At 38.6% G+C, this 21,647-nt stretch overlaps 1 protein-coding gene across 2 annotated transcripts in view; it reads right to left on the minus strand.

The window, feature by feature from the left end:
- Positions 1 to 21,647, minus strand: part of LOC129766175 (ataxin-1) — a 106,605-nt gene that overhangs the window by 69,122 nt on the left and 15,836 nt on the right. The window contains exon 2 of one of the 2 annotated variants that reach the window (XM_055766678.1): positions 5,784 to 5,833. The exons of the other annotated variant lie outside the window; for it this stretch is intronic. The gene's annotated coding sequence lies outside the window, so the exon portion shown is untranslated. The remainder of the gene's footprint in view (positions 1 to 5,783; positions 5,834 to 21,647) is intronic. 2 annotated transcript variants of the gene reach the window in all.

Genomic DNA, 21,647 nt, shown 5'->3' on the forward strand with positions numbered 1-21,647 from the left:
TAAGAACTAGAAATTGATATATGTAAAATGATTTTTTTAGTTATACGGTTAAACGTACTAAAAGCTAGAAAATAATTAGACAAGTAGCAATTAGTAGTTATCACATTCGTTTCTTCTCTAATCTAGGCCTGATGAGACTAGAATAAAATCGTAGATTATATGATGAAACAACTAACTGTGGATAATGGAAATTTAACATTTATTTCTTACCTAATTTTCTTAGGAATATTTTCATGATATACTGTGTTCTATTAGTCAAATCATATCATTCGATACCGATATTGAAGGCATTGCAAAAAATACATAGTCGACCATTTTGTGGCGGCAACCTTTTAGAATTTATGTTGTTCATAATGTAGTGCATTCTCCAATTCAAGCCATTCAGACATTTTTTAGTGGCGGCCAAATTAACTTTGATTTTTCATGATCTACTGTGTTCTACCAGTCGAGCACTTTCATTTGATACCCATATTGATGGGGCTTTGAAAAAAAAGAAAACCCATATTGATGGGATTTTGAGAAAATATGTACATAATCCGTCATTTTGTACCGACCGCCATCTTGGATTTTCAAGATCATGGAATACGTAATTTTATAAGGTAACACCAGAGATAAAGATGGGTTCCAAATTTCAGATCAAACGGTCAACAGGAAGGGGGTTAAATTTCTATTAATTTGGTACAGCGCTACAGACAAAGTTACAAAGTCACAAACATACAAACGGGCCCAAGCTAGATAAAACCGTTTAATAAATGAGTGCAAATAATAATTATATTACGTTTCCGAAAAAAAAAATTGTTTTTTTTATGATTCGATTATGCGGAGGATTCGATTATCCGGAGTGAAAAAAAATCAATACTCCGGATAATCGATTCCGACCTGTATATGAATAGCCCTTACAAATTCCAACAAGTCGTCCATACATCGGAAGATGGACACTTTTATAGGGAAAAAGTTTTTCTAACAATAATTTTTTTATATTTTTTTTATTCTTGAAAAAAATACAACTACAGGGTAACTTCGATATAACGTACATTTCGCTTTCAAAATTGTACGTTGTATCGAATTGTACGTTATATCGAAGCATAACAAAGAACTCAGCCGTAGCCTATAATACATTTTTTTGTTGCTGTTTAAGCAAAGTTAATGAAGAAATTCATTTAGAAGACGAAGCTAGCCTTTCTCATGACATTTCGCTTCGTACTGCTGATTGAAGCTTGATTCATTTAGAATCCGGAATCACAAAACCAGCTGTATTTCGTGATTGATCAAAGATACAAAACATGTTTTAGCATCACAATACAGATAATAATTGCTCTTTCAGAAAAAGAATATTAAAAAAAATTCTTTACACTTTGGAAATGTGTACGTTATATCGAGTGACGTTATATCGAGGTTATGTTATAACGAGGGTACGTTTTATCGAAGTTTCCTTGTAATCCTAAATTTGTTTAAAGTCAAGATAGCAATATACTGTATTCGACAAAGTTTTAGCTCTTGTTAAAATATAAACTTTTTTCGAAGACATCAACTTTCTATCTTTTATAGTTTTTGGAATATATGTCATTTTGTATGAAGACTCCTGAAAAAAATAATGTTTTGCTCGTAACATTTTTGTGCGTAAATTATCACGTTCGACATGTTCTTGACATGTTTCCAAATAGAGAAAAGTTAGCAGAGCGTGTAAATTGCGATAATTTATAGATAAAAATGTTACGAATTAAACATTAGTAATATTTTTTCAAAGAAAAAAATTAAAAAGTTGTACGAAATCTGGAATCAATTAGACCAAAGAAAAGCATCAAACCTGTAGGACCAATTCACCCCACCGAAACGTGTCCATGTCACCCCACACAACATGCAAAAATTAAAATTCAATTAATTTCATTTATTGTTATCAAACTTACAGTTTCGCTGCATCAAATTGTTCCTCTTCTGTAGACGAACAGAACTTTACTTCGCCCACAAACAATACATTCACAAACAATTCGTTCCCAAACAGTTCACTCCCAATTAGTTCGTTCGCAAACAGTTCACTCTCAATCAGTTCGCTCCCGAACAGTTCACTCTCGATCAGTTCGTTCGCAAACCGTTCGCTCACTATCAGTTCGTGTGGCTCTTTAAAAAAACGACCGTTCGTTCATTTTTTTTGCCGAACTAGTTCATTCGTACCGTTCGAACCAAAACCGAACACCCGGAAAGTTCGCAACCTCATCTATTTTTTTTTAATTTATTGTGGTGTTAAGTCTTTTTATTGAAGCAATTGATGATCATACACTTCTTTCGCTGAAAACTGCAGTTCAATGATCATGACACAAAACGCCAAAGAAAGATCCCGAATTAGAGAAACGCCTGGACCTGGTCGAATAATTGAAAACACCATCACCAATAAAATGAGAATTACTGAGGCATCTCAAAGTAAGTTTTAACTCGCATCAGAATGTATTGGACACGGTGTAGTTTTAGTGTGGTGTGCGCGAGTTGCATTGATTCTGCTCACAAGAGAGCGCTAGTGATCAACCGGCCACAGTATGTCACAGTAAAATCACATCATCTGTCTGTGATTTATTGGCGATCCTCGAATGCAAAACGTTTGTTGTTACGAGTCCATACGAAACGGATAAACCGGCTAGTAAACATTTCTCTCGTTTACACTTTTCGTTCGAATGGTTACAACATAATGACACGACTAAAATTCATACAGCAAGCTCCAGAGGGGATACCATTTTATCGGAGTATTAAAGTTTACATTAACCTCCTCTGGATACGATGTTGATGGCGCGCCACCCCGCAGGATGGATGAGAATGTTTCTCTCTTCTCGCAACATCATCCCACTTTCCACAGTAGGGAATGCAAAACCGGGTGCATGTCTTTGTATGTCTGAAGTGTAATCAAAAAGGCACAGGGAAAAAATGATCCAACTCAGCGAGTCAGTGCTGCTATTTATGAAGAGTTGTCTAGAGATATTATGCCCAAAATTAACATGAATGCATGAGAGTTAAAAGGGTAGCTGCTACCGTTAGGTGATTTAAGAATGTTGCTCTTGCACGTTGTTAATAGTAGGTTAAGTGGTACCAATCAACTGTGAAAGAAGCAACTCATTCTCCTTTTTTGTTTCTTCTTCCTCTTTATCATACCTATATTCAAATACCAATTTGTGCTTTTCTACACACTACAGTAAACGGTTTGGATTTCGCGATAAGAATTCGGCGGAAGATAGAGCATACGCGTCCTCCTTGTACCAATTGATCAAGTGATCGTATATTTAGCATCAAATCCAATTTGAGCAGGTTTTGCAGCTCGACACGATCTCCTCCTGATAACCTAGAGTCGCTCGCAAGAGTGTATCTCCGTTCTGTGAAATTTTCCATTATGAATTTTCAATCGCTTTTGTTATCAATTCCGATTACCTCAGCATTTGTAGGTAAACTTGCTGAGAGTGTCTAATTATTCCTACCATGTGTTTGTATAGATGCCTATGTGAGAAAGAAGAGCGAGAGATGGAGAGAGAGAATTCCAAGTATAGAGCAGACGACGAACGAACGAAAAACGAACGAACACGCCGAGACTGAGTCTACTGGCCTGGTATCACGCGGGAAGAAAACCTCACGATGAATCTGGTTTTCTCGGTTTCCAACTGTGCCAACATCCATCCACTCATAGTATCAACAAAACCTGACTCAAGAATGTGTTATTTACGTTTCGCGCGACTCTGCGCTCTGCCACTTGGCTATTGTTTCTGAAGTTTGTCTTTATTAGTAGTTATTGATCGTGGATATCTGCCGCTGGGGTATTATGTATACCGTGTCCGAGGGCTCTGTGCTCTGTGTGGGGTGGGTATCAAAACGTGGTCTATTCAGTCAATGGAATGGCGATGCACTGTTGTACTGTACTCGGTGTTCTCAATGAAATTGTTATCGCGCTGCTTGTTATCTTGCGATTTGTTTCAACTCTTAATGAATATTATTTTTGTGATTATTTTCTCACGTCAATCAGAGTTTTGATTCATTTTAAAATTTGAAGAAAGCAATATTCTCCATCATGATAAAAGATGTGTGTCGTTGATAAACTACTTATAATTATACACAGTCAATCGCAATATTGAGTATACACAAGCTACTTGACGATACTCTCCATTTATTTGGTACAAAATATTTTGAATACATTTCTTCTTCTGATACATATTAACAACACACACATTTAACTAACTATGCGCGCCAGAAAATTTCGCGAAAAGTTTTTTGCTAGTTAATTATTCCAAAAAATTCCAAATCGATCAAATCACTTACACCCCTTTCATGTTAAGCCCCTCATATAATATAGTATTAAAAATACTGTAAAAATAAAAAATGGAATGGGGTTCAGTTGATTTTTGGACGGCCCCATAACCTCGAAGTTGCTCAGGATGACCTAGAAATAAATCCGTATTCCAGCGGAAGCAAACCGTTCTCATTTTTCGTCGATATGGTACTACTAGAGTTCGGTGGTACAAAAAGGAACATATCCTTAGATTAGTAGACCTTGCGACTATAAGTGCTTCAAATCTGTATACTATCTTTTCTTCTTCGTAGATAGAACTGGCCTTTCAAGAGATGCTCCGCCGTCATGTTTATCTTTAAGGCGAAGATGGAAGCTAGCCACAAATGGCTGCCACAATGGCGTTCATTTCTTTCATCTCCCTCCCTTACACCTCGCCCGAAAATCGATAATTTTGCGAAACAGTGTGAAGAGAATGATCGTTTGCACACACTTCTCACCCAGTAATATTAACCAAAATATAATCGGTTACTCATCAAATATTAAATTTTCATCTGCCGTCGCAATGTATAGTGTAAAACTCGAGCTAGTGCTCTGAAAGCTAATTTTTCATTTTTCAATTTTCCGCAATGGTTTCGTTTGTATTGGTGAAGACATCTTTATTTTTTCGACACTGACGTCAGACAACATCATTGAAACAGATATGAAAAACACTCAATAAAATGGTATTCCTGAGTCATAGCGTTTCATGCCATGAAAATCAATAAAATAAACTTATGTTGATATCAATACAATTATTATTTTTACGTTTAATGTGTCTATAATTTAAGTTTTAGCAACTTGAACATTGGTTAAGAAAATTGTATAGCAGAGCTCGGAACACTGCCACGGCTGCCTATACTTTCAAAAATAGTAAACGGAAAAGTATTGCATTCAATCAAAATGCCTCGGCCAACGAAGAGAATATATATATATATATATATATATATATATATATATATATATATATATATATATATATATATATATATATATATATATATATATATATATTTGCAATTGTTTATACATTTAACTTCAGTATTGAATTATTTTTTTTTTCAAATGTATTCTAAGACTCGTGTCAGTGAAGCGTCACACAGTCTGATGAGTGAATTGATCTATTTATCAAAACAAACGAAACAAATTGCTCTTCTCTCACCAACACTATTACCCTATTTTTACACGTGGTTTTACCTATACTACTACAAAGGCTTGCTTCCACCTTCACCTTAATACTTGGTTGAGATTTCTATGCCAAACAACACGCCACGATTGTATTCTGAGTGGCAAGTTGGAGAATATGCGTATATGACAGTGTAAGAAGATGTTTTTCGTTAAAAAAAGACAAGTGTGATCCTGCCTTAATGTATTTTCCTCTTCTCTTCAGAGGCCTCAACATACCAGCACTTTCACGTGTCTTTTTCATACGGATTTGTATTATAAATAGTCTTATTTGTTTTCACCCCCTGAAAGAGATTCATACCTGGCTGATTATGATGTCGATATAATTTGATGTTGCACTTACTCGACGACCTGTGGATGATATGAAAAAAGCGAGACTGTTAGCCTTATATTATTTTTTCTTTGTTTATTATAGAGATTTTCAGCCGAAGTGTTTTGGATACTGTAGATTAATATGAATAACAATTTATAGCAATAAGCAGCAGAGCTTAAAGTTGTCTTGACTGAGATGTGTTGACAAGTTGTAAGACAGTTGTTAATTGTTAGAGAACTTTCAGTATGAATAAACTTTTCAACAGATAAGTTACTTTTTGACGCAGGCCTACGTTTTTGATTTCTATATAAGGGTGACCCCCTTATATAGCAATAAAAAAACTACGAAAAGTGTAACGAAAAATTAAGGGATTGCAAATGCATATTACGCAGAATGGTTGTGGCGATATATGTTATACACACATACAGTATAGGTAGTGAAACAAGTGTATATAGGCATGTTTTTTAGATATTACTCGCTGCTTGCGCTGTGGGGGAAAAGAGACAAACATGGTTGCATACAATTCGGGCGTTAGACTCCATGGCAGATGGATAAACCGTTAACGAACGGACGTAGCAACTAGTTCGCTAAAAGGGTTTTATGTAAAAAAAAAAAGGTAGTTCGTCATACGAACTGACTGACGAGCTGATTGGCAAAACGCTTGAGGAAAACTAAAAAAGATAACGATATTGTCATTCACAAGTAAAAAGGATGTAACAAGTGGCTCAATTTGAATTTAAAATTATGATTGTTTTGTCGTTGCTTTGGCTTATTGCGTATACGTGCAATCGTGATAACCATAACCACAAATTATGTAACGCTAAAAATCAGAATTTTGGACTACTCCCTCCTTACCTAAACACAAATCCTATCTCTAACATCAATGTCCTGGAAAAAAGGTAATGAAGAAGGTGATTTTTCGAGCGACATAGCATGCGCTGCCATAACTATTTCTCAAATAGTGACGTCAGCCGTTGTGTTTATATTCGATTGTCTACCACATCCATGTGAAAATGCTATTTTCAGTATGCGTTTTATCAAACATACATTTGATTGAAGTTCCCGCTGATTATGAATATAATGTGACAGCGTGTAGTGGATATTATTGTGAAATTACGTTGAAAAAGACGAATGAAAGTAATATTTCAGTACAACATTTTCAATCCCCACGGCCATAGAAACGAACGAAGTTTCGTTAGTTTTACCGTACCATATAGATATTAAAGGGTGTGTCTCATCAAATTGCATCACGGAAAAAACGCTGTAGAAATTTAATTTTTAGGAATTATATCTTCAGCTTTCGCTTATAATCAGATAAGAGTGTATAGATCACGTTGGCCATGCTTCACTGTCAATTTTTCGTAAATTTGGAAAAATGTCGTCGAACGAAAAAGAGCGACGTGAATTAATCTTGTGCACTCATTTCGAGAATCCGGAGTTGTCACATCGGGACATCGGTAAGATGCTGGGAATCGTCCAATCCACGGTCAGCAGAGTACTAAAACGATACTTCGAGAACCTAACCATCGACCGGAAGGTGAAGAACGGCAAAAATGGATGCTCCGTCAGTGAAAAAGATCACAAGCGCGTAGTTAAGCAGTTTAGACGTGATCCGAGAAGTTCGGTCCGGGATGTCGCCAATAAGCTGAATTTGTCAAGTTCATTCGTCCAGCGGACCAAGCAGCGGGAGGACCTGCGTACATACAAGGTTCAGAAGGCTCCTAACCGCGACGAAAGGCAAAACATGGTGGGGAAGACGCGAGCCCGGAAGCTGTACACCGAAATGCTGACGAAGCCGCATTGCCTGGTAATGGACGACGAAACCTACGTCAAAGCGGACTTTCGTCAGCTGCCGGGCCTGTTGTTCTTCTCCGCAGAGAACAAATTCAGCGTTCCGGAGGAGATTCGCAAGCAGAAACTATCCAAGTTTGCCAAAAAGTACATGGTGTGGCAAGCGATCTGCTCTTGCGGAAAGCGGAGCGCCCCCTTCGTGATGACCGGCACGGTAAACGGGCAGGTTTACCTTAAGGAGTACCTACAGAAGCGCTTACTACCACTATTGAAGCAGCACGAGGGCCCGACCATCTTCTGACCGGATCTCGCTTCGTGCCACTATTCAAAGGACGTGTTGGAGTGGTACGAAGCCAACGGGGTCACCTTCGTGCCAAAGGAAATGAACCCGCCCAAAGCGAGCTTCGCCCAATAGAGAAATGCCCCCCATCTTGTCAAATAAGATGTTTTTGACTTGCCCGAGGTTCATGCGGTAGTGGCATCTTTACTTATTCCGAATATTTTCGATTTTTTTGTTTAAGATAACCAGAAGAGCTGGAATCGAGTACGCCATGGCAAATTTTTTTTTGAACCCTCTCACTTCATCAGCATTTTTTTTTCTCCGTTCAATTTTTGTTCTATTGTTAAAAGATAGATGAACAAATACTGATATAATAGATACTAAAAATATTCTTCGTTTTAATTTTACGGGGCTCGAAAAAACGTCCGAAATGCGTGTCTCTACACTAGAATACCCCCTTGAATATGAACAGAAAATGAGAAATGGAGCGAATGGAGGTTCTAAGCTAACATTCGTTGTTGTTCTTGATACCGGTATTAATACCGCTCAACAAAAGAACGGATGAACGGTTCAACAGATCTGATTTACTTAGGTAAACGGTTAGCGACTAAGCCGTTCAGCAATGTGAACTGTTTGTCCATCTCTACTCCTTGATCTGGTTTTCTTTTTCGTTCTCACTTTTTTTTTCGTGGTGGACAAGGTGAGTCGATGCGTATTGAAAATTATTTTATATTTGCTCATAACAGGCACATATCAAAATTAGAGGCGAGGAGATGACTTGGAAGATGGCGACACTCTATGTTCCCCAATTTTTCGTCGGGAGCCTGGAAGTGTTAAACTTTGATAGAAATTTCATCGGAAAGGTTGTTGTCTAATCATCTCATTTAATGCACGTCTCTATCATATAGTACTGTCTCTATGATGTAGTACTACATTGTGTATGTTCATTATGTTCAAAAGTTAACAATGGAAGAACTAAACTGGCTGGCGATTGAGAGGTACGTAAGGGTATTATCACGCATACTAGTTCGCGATGTCAAGAAGTACTAATGGTTTTGTTCAGCCAGCTACAATTCTCCAGGTTTCCAGTAATGGATACTAAATAAGCCCCATCAGAAGCGGTGTCTTGTTAACTCTTTGCAGATTTTAGGCTACAGAATTGATTCTCCACATCTTGTACATTCCAATTGTAGAATCCTGGTAACGCTTCTAACACAACGGTAATTCTAGTCTAATTGGAAAAGCTTCAGGGATTTAACATTGCCGTAGACTTCGAATCGAATCGAATCTTTTTCTCATTTGTTTGATCAACTCCACGAAAAAACTGCGACAAATATTCTTTGAAATGATCATCCTTTCACTGTCCATTGTTCTGATAGTTTCTTCTGCTGCTATTTCAACCTAAAATTCGTGTCGCTTTCCAAATGATCTTCATATTTATTTCATACATTGCAACAACGTAAGATTCCTCGCAGATATTAGTGAAAATGATGAAGTAAAAATCTTTCTGCTCTTCATGTATCATCGTGAATTAAGGTTTTTCAGCCTGGAACAAACGATTCAATCTGTTGATCTGGGGCAAAACATACGTCGCACCGTCCGACGCCAATCCTTTCAGACGATCCTTGTAAATGTAAGCAATTTCACAAATGGAAAAAATCTGTACCAATCTGTACTTTTTTTAAATAAATTTTCCATCTCCAGTAATCCAGTAATATTTTTTTATTTTATTGGTATCCTAAAGATAATGAAAGTTCGTTTGTTTCTAAAGCCGTGGGGGAGTGAAAATGACATTCAGAAATATAACTTCTATTCGTCTTTTTCGACGTGATTTCATAAATATCCTCTGCACGCTGTTACATTGTGCTCATAATTAGCGGGATTAGCAAGCAAAATAAGCAATGATTTCTCAGGTTTTCGTTATTCAGCCATGCCAATCCGATATAGTGGTTCTCAGATTTTCGTCAAAAGTGGTAGTTTTGTTCTTTATCGCAAAACATTATACTCGTATTTATTCATTAGGGTGAATATTTCCATTCTAAGGTGGTCCGACAAATCAACTTATTCCCCTTTCTTTCGAAAAATGACTTTAAAAAAAACCTAGCTTTTGAACTACTGGACCGATTTTGACGACCAACACATCGAATTGAAGCCAATTAGCTAGTATTTTTTGAAAAAAATATCATACTTGCGCAAACATTGGATTTTGTTTTCGTAATTATTGATTGTATTTGTTTTTCATGTTTTATATGGTCTCGGGACAAAGAGCGCAAAATTTTTTTATATTTTTTATTGAAGGCAGAGATTTTCTTACACAACATATCCAAAATTCAGATAGGCGTTTTTTTTTTGTTCTTGAGTTATGATTTTTCAAAATGAACCGATGATCCGAAAAATAATTTTCCCCCCTAGAGGCGATCTGGCGTAGTGGTAACGTCCATACCTCTCACGCAGAAGGTCACGAGTTCATTTCTCACTCCTGACATTCTTTTAAAACTGAAAGTAAAGAGACGATCCAGCCAAAATGTATTGAAAGCCACTATAACACAGAAAAAAATGTGTCGTAGACGAATACTGCAATAGAAGGGAATGGGAAGTGTTTCCACAATATTCAGCAGACTGAAGATCTCACAGTAGAACCTCCTGAAGATCTCACAGTAGAACGAAATCTTGACTTTATAAGTACATTTCTTCAAAGGTTCATGACTTTTATAGTCAAGGTATCTGGATATAGCCTAAAAACCACTGTAACTGAAAATAACGCATACTTAGAACGAACGATTCCACATCCCTAATTTTGGAGATTTTAAGATACACAATACAATTGTAGTCATACCCTATTTCGCGAGAGTCACACTCAAAATACTTCAGTTATACTTTACTACAATTTGACTGGCATAATACAAAATATATTGAGGGTACTGGGGATCGCGGGATCCATAGCGCGCACCAGAAGACATCAAACAACGACAATGTCCCTCAAAAGTGCATTTTTCACTTTCAACAAAGTTGTTAATTATGGTATTAAGCACACTTGTTTCACAACATAAATCTGCTCACAACGATGATGATGTGCGGGAACGCAGCGCTTGGTGGTTTCGCACAAGAGATCACTACTCATCAATGGCGACGGCGTTGCGTTTTTCCCGGAATCGCGAGAGAAAAAAAACAACAATTTGAAACAAAGATCTTTAATGACGTAGCCCTGGCCACGACGCGCCGATCCATTTGCCTTTGCACTGCAGACGGCTGGCTGACTTGTAGTGAGAGAACCGGCGGAGACTCGCGCGAAAGCAGAAACTTCAAACCAAACACGATCAGCGTGACGATAATAATAAATGATTTAACCTCATTATTAATTGATATAATTCTCCCTTGTATGAGCAATGCATCAACAACAAGCGGAGGAAATCTGAGAATGAGAGGAAAGACGAAACAAGCACTTGATAGGAGGAATAGTCATCATCATGTGGACGACGATTCACGATCCAAGAAGACGACGATGTTGTCAGATCAGCGAACCGTGCAACATTCCTATCCTATCCGCGTGTATGCTTTGGGCGGCTCATTCGTAAACGTGGAATGCACCTTCTTCATCTTGACATCGAATGAGATTTATCCATCCAGGCCAGGCCATGCCATCCAATGCCGGGCCATGCCAGGCCAGCCCGAGCCCGAGCCATACGAATAAGCCTGTTTGGTCATTTTTCATTAGTGGCTTTAACTCTCGTCACTAATTCCATTGCGATCTCCGCCGACTTCTTCGCTCTTGGTAACGCGCGCGGCTACCAGGTCTGTGTGAGAAGACGACGATCGCGAGGAATGAGTAAAAAAAACGAAAAACAACACTTTGAAGGAAGTGTAAACACACCATCAGAACACGGCAGCAATATTGAAGAACGTTGACGATGAGATAAGATAGTGTTCACAGCGTTAAACAAACCCCAACGCAATCCACCTGGCAGTGCGCGGTTGAAGTTGCTTGCTATATTAGAAAAATAGCAACGATAGAATTTTCAATTCTTCTTGACGAAGTTATAAGATAACTGTTACGAGTAGTACAATATTTAAACCTAACTGCATTATCATCACTGAGTGATAAATGTAACCCTTGACAATCATTATGGATCATTGAATCTTGTCACAATCTGACACTGCGAATCCGAGGATCTAGTTCTAATCAAAATATTCAAGCGTCGTGCGTTCTGAAAAAAAAACGAAAACCTCTGAAGTCATGTTTCATTATTCCGGCTATTTACCCACTACACATGTTGTTCAGAGGGAGAGCATAAAAAAACGCAAAGTGCAAATGACGACGTTCATCTCTAACGCCAGAGGCTGAAAGGCTCCTGTTGTGTTGTGCTGAAATCGGGTGGAAAAGGTTGGAGGAGTAAATGAAGTTCGTGCTTTAGTTTTTGTGCTTTTTTCGCCGTTTCACATCTCTCTCTATCTCTCTCGGGCACGACTCGCGCTTCACACAAATTCCTTCTGCTTAGTGCCGGTTGGTCATCAATAGTGAACTAATGGAACCGGTTCTACAACTTTGAGGTTGACCAAAAAAAAAAAAAGAATCGTTTGTGTACACATCGTATTTTTGTGCGGCGATGGTTGTAGTTTTTTTGTCCTTCTCTTTATCGTTATTTTCTCCATGTTTTATCATATTCTCCAGGAATTCTTGGCATGATCACTTGATCTCGCTGCGGCTCCGGCCGTTGCTTACCGAGAGTCATTCTCTCCATAATTTTTGTGTTTTGACTTCGTTTTCTTCTTCTTCCAGACCAGAGTAATGCTTTTCGTCTACGTTACTGAACTACACGTTCTTTCAAGAGCGCACGGAGTGGAGACAGCATCGACCTGGACCGTGGACCGTGCCGTAACCGAGAGAGAGAGGGTTGGAATACCTGATTGTACCACGGGGTACGCGGGTACGCGTAAGAATGATGAAGAATGTGTAGATCGTGCAGGACAGGCAAAACGAATGAATCAGTTAGAGAAAAAAAACCGTCCAGTTGAAAAGCGCATAGATTGTGGTCTTACTCCGGTTTCTCGCTTTTCGCGGAAAAGCGATTTATTGGGAGTGTTCAGAATTATGATTCAAAAGTAATCGTGACACGCAGACACGCGCAAACGATGCAATGCGATGCGAAAGTCGATCACCTCTCCAGTCTGGCAGCACGGCTCGCATAACTCTCGCAAACAACGGTAGTGCCAGAAGCATGGCGCCGAAAGCTTGTTTTTTTCTGATGATGATGAAGCTGAAATCGGGTGCGAAACATACCAGACGTGTATGTCCGAAATCAACTACAACTTTCCAAATCATGTGTGACATCTGCGTGTTCCCGGGTGACCCGGGCGGTCAATGATGGATGTGAACTTCTTGATTCAATTTTGGCTTTCTTGAATCACCTAAAAATTGCATTGGACACTGGAGCACCGAGCTTGTCATTCGAAGATACGATCGTAAAGATTGAAATAAGGATCTAAAGCATGGATGCCCAAAGGGTAGTCCGCGGTCTACCGGTAACCTGCGTAGCTATTCTTAATCGCCCGCCAGCTGATCTAATGTCTCTTTCAAAGTCAACGAGTTAAATATTACTTTGTCTTTTGCCGTGATTATTTTTTTAAGGAGTTTGTATTGATCTCAATGAACCATATTAGTAGAGAGATAGGAGATATTTGTTCGTGTAACTTTCTGTTTATTTTTTTTTCTATTCAGATTGTTTCTTGCATGATTTTTACGCATCCCCTTGTTCGACCATAACTAGTACTAAACCAGAAAATCCTCACTAGGATTTTTCAAAAAGGTTTTCTTCATGATATGCCATCATATCTAAAATGAAAAGTTGGGAATTCGCGATGACAGTAGTAATTTTATATATAAATTTTATATATATTTATAATAATTTGCGTCCCAAACTTTATGGTGTAATCTCTATCAGTTTAGAAGGCACGAAGCCAGTTGAAAAATGTTAAAATTTGAATGAAAATATTCACATTAGGTTATGTAACTATTTTAAACACGTATTCCTGACTCTTATTTAACCATTTGTGTATACATTTCCGATACTATTACAGAAACTTTTCATTAATAGAAAATTGTTTTCAAACACATTTGTCGTATGATATTTTTTCATCATCTGCAAAAAAAGTGTTTTTCATTTAAATAGCATACTAATTTGATACGGAAATATTTATTTTCATTCATAATTTTCATTATAAAAACGTGTTCGTTCCGCCTGAAAATCAATTACTATCTGTGACGCTCCTCAAAATTGTAAAACGAAGCTCAATGTCGTCAGCAGGGTTACCATATTAAAATCTGTGTTTCCGATCTAAAAAAAAATTTTATCTTAGTTTTTTTCTCTGTATTGAAATCTGTATAACACTTCTATAACAAGTCCTAGTCCAAAATTCGTATCAATTTACAATCGTATAAAATATTAATCAAAGGATGCATCATGTGTATCCGAAATCGTATAACATGCGAAAACACGGGTTTCTATATCATTGATGGATTAAGTCGTATATCGGTATAACGATCATCCTAGTATCGCGATATGTAGTATACGCACATTCTAACTTTTTCGTCTCCAAATTCTGATTTGCATTTCGATCTTGGACAATCAAAACTTCGGATTTCAGACCTCTTCTTCGCTTCGTAAGGCAGCAATTCACTGATGAGTGACTCTACTACAGATTGCTCGTTCAAAATAAGGTTCGCATATAAACCGGGCTTGAATAGTATAGCACAGTCATTTAGGAAAATGTAAATCCAAGATGGCGGCCACTACAAAATGGCGGATTACACATTTTCTCAGAACCCCATTAATATAAATATCAAATGAAAGGGATTGACTAGTAGAACACAGTTGTTTATGAAAAATTCAAATCCAAAATGGCCGCCCCCACAAAATGGCGCCATATATATATTTTTTCCAAACCTCATCATCTACTGTGTTCTATCAGTCTAGCACTTTCATTTGGTACCCATATTGTTGGGAAAAAAATATAGCGCCATTTTGAGGTGGCGACCATTTTGGATTTGCATTTCTCAAAAATAACTGTGTTTTACTAGTCAAGCTCTTTCATTTGATACCCATATTGATGGGGTTGTGAAAAAAATATATATATATGGCGCCATCTTGTTGTGGCGGCCATATTGGATTCGAATTTTTCATACATAACTGCGTTCTACTGGTCAATCCCTTTCATTTGATATACATATCGATGGGGTTCTGAGAAAATATGTAATCCGCCATTTTATAGTGGCCGCCATCTTGGATTCGCCTTTTTCATAAATAACTGTGTTCTACTAGTCATTCCCTTTCATTTGATACCCATATTGATTATTCAAAATTTCCGATCTAAAAATGAGAAAAATAAAAAAAATTAAATACTCCGGATAATCGAGTCTAAAATTCCGAATAATCGAGTCCGACCTGTACTTGTTTACACAGTTTCAGGCATAATACATAAACAAATGTGAGTGCATTGAACACCCGAAAAACGACTCAACGCACTGTGCGACATCTAGAACATGTTATATACGTGATATAGGATTGCACATCACGTCTCTGAACTGCTGAATTATTCTCATTCATTGTTTGATGAAAGAAAATGTCATTCGTTGGAAACTTCACAACGATTTGAAGAATTCCAGAACCTCTAGGATACACGACAATAGATTGTACGTTGTGTTCCTGAACTCTATGAACCTATTCGGACATGCTCTGTTTCTTATGATCTTGAATTATAGATTCAAGATTCAAGTGTCATCAGCATCTCGGACTTCAACTTTACAGAATAACATGAAGGATGAAATTATCTACCATATTCGGTTTCATACAGTGAATGAAATATGAAACATTCCATATGTTCTACTTTTTTAGCCATTTAAAACATTTGAAACATTTGAAAAGTGTAGACGACTCCATTACTTTTTTTTCCTTCGAATAAAATAATAACTAAAAAAATGAATGAGCTAGGTCAGAGTGATCCGGCAGTTGCTTGGAAACCTCTAGTTCGATGTGTTGAAATCAATTCAAAGTATGAATTCCAGGTGGAGTCACCTCCCTGGTGCAGAAAGGGATTTTTTAATTATATTTCAATAACTTAAAGCTGAACCTGACAAGACTCCCTGAAATATGAACCAAAAGTTATAACACTTTCACAAGTGAAAATTTGTAACTTAAATTTCATTTTCAGTGCTTCGGGTGCAAAAAATGTGTAAATTTCGACCGTTAATATCTCTTATCCATAATGGATGGATTTTCATTCCAAATATGCAAATTAATAGGAAATCCCCAGCATACCAGCATACCGGCAATACAGGTTAAAATCCGGAAACTGATCGTTAACCTGAAGCTTGTTGATCTGGAAGAAGGTTGTCCGAGAATGCATACATATGAAATCACCCTCGATCGTCGATTGTTATTGTATGTACTTCAGAGCTTTCTGCAAAACAAAATCATCTTCCCGGATGAGACTGCAAATTGAAGCTTGCAAATTGTCACATCCCAACTCACCGGAAATTTGTGGGATCAATTTGAACGAAAAAGCACCTGAAAAAAGTTCTGATGGAAGAATGGCAGAAGAGCTCTCCCATAACAATACAAAAATTGGCTGTTTCGATACACTGTATAAATAAACTGCGATAAATTCAACAGGTTTTTGTCAGTTATTTTGACCGATTCTAGTGTGACAAAAGTCACTTTACCATAGCACACACGTTCGAAATATTGAATATTCACAACACAATCACGACCAGAAACAACAATGTATGACGGCTTCTCGAACTCGTCGACGGCTGTATCCAAAATAGACAACCATTATATAAGACGAATCAGAATCGATATCCGACGGTGGTATCCCTAGCAATCCTTCCGCGGAGAACGCTCTTTTTTTCTACTTCAAATTACGCAAGTTGAGTGATCAAGCCAAAGGAGCGTGGGCACAGACTGTATAAATTTCTAAATTTCAATGTTGTATAAATAAATCTAACACGTAACCATTTCAAGTACACCTACTACTTGCTCGTGACTCAACGGGGCAATATAAAAGAGCCGATTGTTGTAAACTAAATGCACAATACCAATCAGCGAACACATGCTCTGCTTCTATCGGTTCAACAAATGCTGCCGAGTATTAAACTTTAAATCCAATCATCAGCAGTGGGTCAATATGCGATAGGTTTTTGTGTTTGGGGTTTGGATCAGCCGAAAAGGGGTCAATCAAACTGCCGTTGCCCACCAGGAGCACTGTTCCGCTGGACGTCGTCGAAGTCAACAAGGAACAAAGTCAAGACCAAACAAAAGATGGCCACAATCAACATTTTGAGGAGAGGCAACAACAAGAACAGTCATCAGAAACATGTTCATAATAATATTCTAAAAATAAATCGGAGCGCGCTTGGCGACTACGACTATTATTTTAAGCGATAGCATTGTATTGCACTGTATTTTGTTGTTTCTGTGTTGTGTTCACGCTGCTGCTGTTGTTATAACTCTGTTTGTCCTGTCTGTCTATATGTATACAAATAAAAACAAGTTTGAGCGAATAAAAGCGCCGGATTGTATGGATGGATGACTGAAGAGCGAACTCGCCGCCTTCGGAGAGAAAATTGAATGACACCACCAACACATATTTCAGCTTGAAACTTGAAGATTTTCGGGATAACGAAGGATTACACCTTCAGTTAGGAGCCCAGGAATGGGTTTGCTTAACTTGTGGAACGAATCGAAGACACATATAATGTACTGAACAACCAATGATGGTTCACACCTTAAAATTTGATAACATGAGAGAAGAGTCCTCACCAGTTTACTGAATGAAATTTATTGATGAATTGATTCCTCAATCACATTACTCTTATCATGCTGCAACCCGTTCTTATCACCCCACTTTTTACTTTGCAAACAAAACGTACATGGTTTGATGTACACGATATGCGTTGGAATGATTCCGGGCAATTGAGATGCCGCGAACCAGTTTCGAAATTAGATTCTTGTTGGCACTTTGTGTCAATTATAATATCCAATTTTGTAGGTAATCTTAGCACAAAACTTTTCAATTATGTTTCAGAAAATCATTCATACCGCAAAATTCGATGAGGTGTTGCAAACCATATGCGAATAAACGAAATAATCGCGATCATTCATTACGACATACAGAACAACATGTCTACGGACAATGTTTAAACATTCATGAAAGATTACTTCAAAATGATGAAATGGTGAAAAAAAACCCGGCCCTACGGAAAATCAAGCAGACTTAGCATTACATTTAAAAGAGAACGTTGATATGAACTACCCAGCAAACATAGAAGCGCGTAACTTGGCATATTCTAAGTCGCATATGATGTAAAATCAGAACCTTAGCAAGCCTTGAACGGTAGCTGTCGAATTTTTTCACCTGCTCCAATTTTTGGAAAATTGAAAAATATATATAATTAATATTCGTGCTTTGATATTTTTCCATAACGCTGCTGTGAATAGTGAGTGCAACAAAAAAATTGGAAATCCATACTAAGCAAACAACCCATACAATCGATAAAAAAAAGTCGGTGTAATCGTGATTAAAGAAATCAACCGCACAGTGTTTTAGATCTCACCGTATCGAGGCCCATATGGCCTCTTCCAGCGAGGGCGGTTCAGATGAACCTCCCGGAAGAAGTTTTCCTGAACTCTACAACCATCAAAATGAGTTTGGAGCATTAACAACTTTGCTTATGACAGGCAAAAACCAATCTCCACTTCCAAAGAAACCTCTTCTAATTGCAAAAAGCATTCGAGCACAGGTCGGTCAGATCGAGAGTGCACGGACAGTAGAAAAAGGTACACAATAAATTCTTAAAACAAGAAAACCAAATCAGATCGAAGAGCTGCTCAACCTCACTCACTTGTCAGATGGGACAGAGATCGAAATTAAGCTGCACCCTACGTTTAACTCATGCCGCTGTGTTATCGCGTCTTGGGACATTGCTGACATGACCGACGATGAACTACTGAGCGAGTTGAAAAGTCAACGAGTAAAAGCAGTGAAACATATAAAAAATACGCCACTTTTTGTTCTGACTATGAATCAATCAACATACCCTAAGCATGTGAAAGTTGGTCTGCTACGAATTGAAACGCGGACGTATTACCCAGAACCGATGCTTTGTTTCAAATGTTATCAGTATGGTCACCCCAAACTTAAATGTCCCGGCCCAATAAGATGTTACAATTGCTCCCAAACACATGAAGATGCAAGAGAATCATGCGAAGAAAACTCTCATTGCCTCCATTGTAACGAAAACCACAGACTGTCCAGTCGTAAATGTATAAAGTACAAAGAAGAAAAAGCTGTCATCCAAACAAAAATCGTTCTCAACCTCTCGTTTGATGAAGCTAGAAAACGTGTAGCAACTGGACACACTACCTACTCTAAAGTGGCCGCTCAACCTCGCCTTGATCGGGCTAGACTAGATGCACTACAGGAAGAAAACAAGAAAAAAGATGAACTAATTGCACTCCTAACCGAAAAAGTTAAGCAAAGTGAAGCGTTGGAACAGAAAATGGATGTAATCCTCAAAGTGCAAGCAGAAAAGAACTACGAATTTGACAACCTACTTAAAACAGTCCAGGAGCATGAACAAGCAAACAAACAGCTTGAAAAACAAAACTCTGCTATGAAACATTACATTCAAAAACTTCAAGAAAAAATCCAATTCGAGACGCGTAGTACCAACAAAAGTGAAACTGAAACTAGACGAAAATCAAAGCGTTTGAATGCTCGAGCATCATCATATCAACACAGTCAGGAAATTTCTCCCGAAAACAACCAACCTCCCTCCAAAAAGTCACAATTACCAGCAACTTATCAACCTCCTGTATTATACGCGGAAGAACAAGTGGTGGATATTTCCGATTATGAATTAGAGTTCCATGAAGATTCTTCACCTCACTATGTTCGGAAAACCCATTAAGTCAACACCAACGCACAACAATCAACCCACCAGACTCAACGACGCAGACGTCATCAACAACAACAACACTAACAACAACCACGCATCTAACTGGATTGAGACGAACGAAAATGTAGACACTCCCTCACTTTCCGGCCGGGAAGCCCAGCAGGATAACATACGTGTCCAGGACGTTACACCCACACCTGTTAATAGCGAAACCCTCTCTACGACCAGTAAAAGCAGTAGCAGCTGCTCAACGCCAATTAGCACCGTTAGTTCTGCTTCCAACATTGAAAATGATTCCAAAACTCTAGAATTTTCTTCGAACGATGCCTATCAAGAGTCTATGCATTTCCACACACGGTTCCTGACAGTAGATGTTCTCGAATCTCGGAGCAACCCTTCAAAAGCTTTCGATGTGAGGGGCCTGTCCCCACAACCAACTTTACGTGATTTTTACCAACTGTGGGATCCAGGCGAAGGTTCGAGCTCCTGAATGTCAGCCCCAATGATTCAACATCATTCATCACCGCCTACAACGTCTTTTCATCTTTCACAAGCTGCAACTACTACCGGTGAGGGGTCCGTTAACCCCGGGCATTTCCTAACACCGGTCCTGATTGTAGATGTTCCCGTACCTCGGACTGATCCTACAGCAGCTACCGGTGTTGGGGACTTGCCCTTACAGGCAAGTACAAGTAAGCGTATTGACAACAGACAATTCTCCCCAGCTACCTTCTCATTCTCAGATACTGAATTCAGACGAGTACGAGACAACGAGAACGAAAGTCAGTTCAGCAATATCTCCGAAATCAACACAAATAACAACGAAACTTCATTCTTCGCCGATTGCCCGAAGTAACCAGACGAAGGAAAGTCGCGTCCAAGTTCCGTTATCGGTTACCGCGTGATTGTTTTTTTTGCCGCTGAGTTCATTTCGCTATCTGGATAGTGAGTGAAGTGCCCTGCCTGCAAGTGGATAGAAGCTTTCATCCTCGGAAAGTCAAGCATTGGTTTTTGTTTTGTCGCTGCTTCGCCGACATTGGAGATTTCGCCGAATCATCGTGCCAACAGTGACAGTGCGGGTAAGCTTTCACCGACGACTGTGTGTAGTGGTGTCGTAGGCACATTCCCACCACCAACGAGCTTTCAGCACGCTCCCGTTCATCTGCACTGGAGTGCGTTCATAGGTGAATAACATTAAATATACTGAGAGAAAATATTTAATAATTATAAGTTTTTTTTTTGTTTTTGTGAATTATTTTATTGTGAAATATTGTTTAAAAAAAATACTTAGAATATAAGTGCAAATTTTAAAATGGCAGAGAGTGGGGGACCTTCGGATATGGAGGTCTCTGACTCTAGTTCCCTCCTAACGGACAAAAAAAAGTCACTCAAACGTGTTCCAAATACGGAAGATACTTCTTCTGGGGACGAGTCAGCTAACCCTACCAAGCCTCCCTCCAAAAAACTAGCAAATCTCCCATCTGCCCTTAACGATCCCACTCTACCTTCAACCTCGTCTTCTCCCTCTGTTCTTCCCGCTCCTTCTCAACCTTCGCCTTCCCACTCTACTGTCCCCGATCCCTCTCAATCCCCGTCCTCGCCTTCCCTTCCTGTTATTCCCACTCCCCGTGTAAAGGTCTATCCAGAAGATGCGCCCGGAACTGGTCCCTGGGTTGTTTTCTTCAAGCCTAAGCCAAATGGAAAGGCGTTGAGAGTCATGCAGATCGCGAAAGATCTGGCAAGGTATACCTCCGTTTCGGAAATTTCGAAGGTTAGACCAAACAAATTGCGAGTTGTCGTGACTGATCGAAAAGACGCAAACAAGATT

Source organism: Toxorhynchites rutilus, chromosome 1, assembly GCF_029784135.1.
Source record: "Toxorhynchites rutilus septentrionalis strain SRP chromosome 1, ASM2978413v1, whole genome shotgun sequence".
In the NCBI taxonomy this organism is placed as follows: Eukaryota; Metazoa; Arthropoda; class Insecta; order Diptera; family Culicidae; genus Toxorhynchites; species Toxorhynchites rutilus.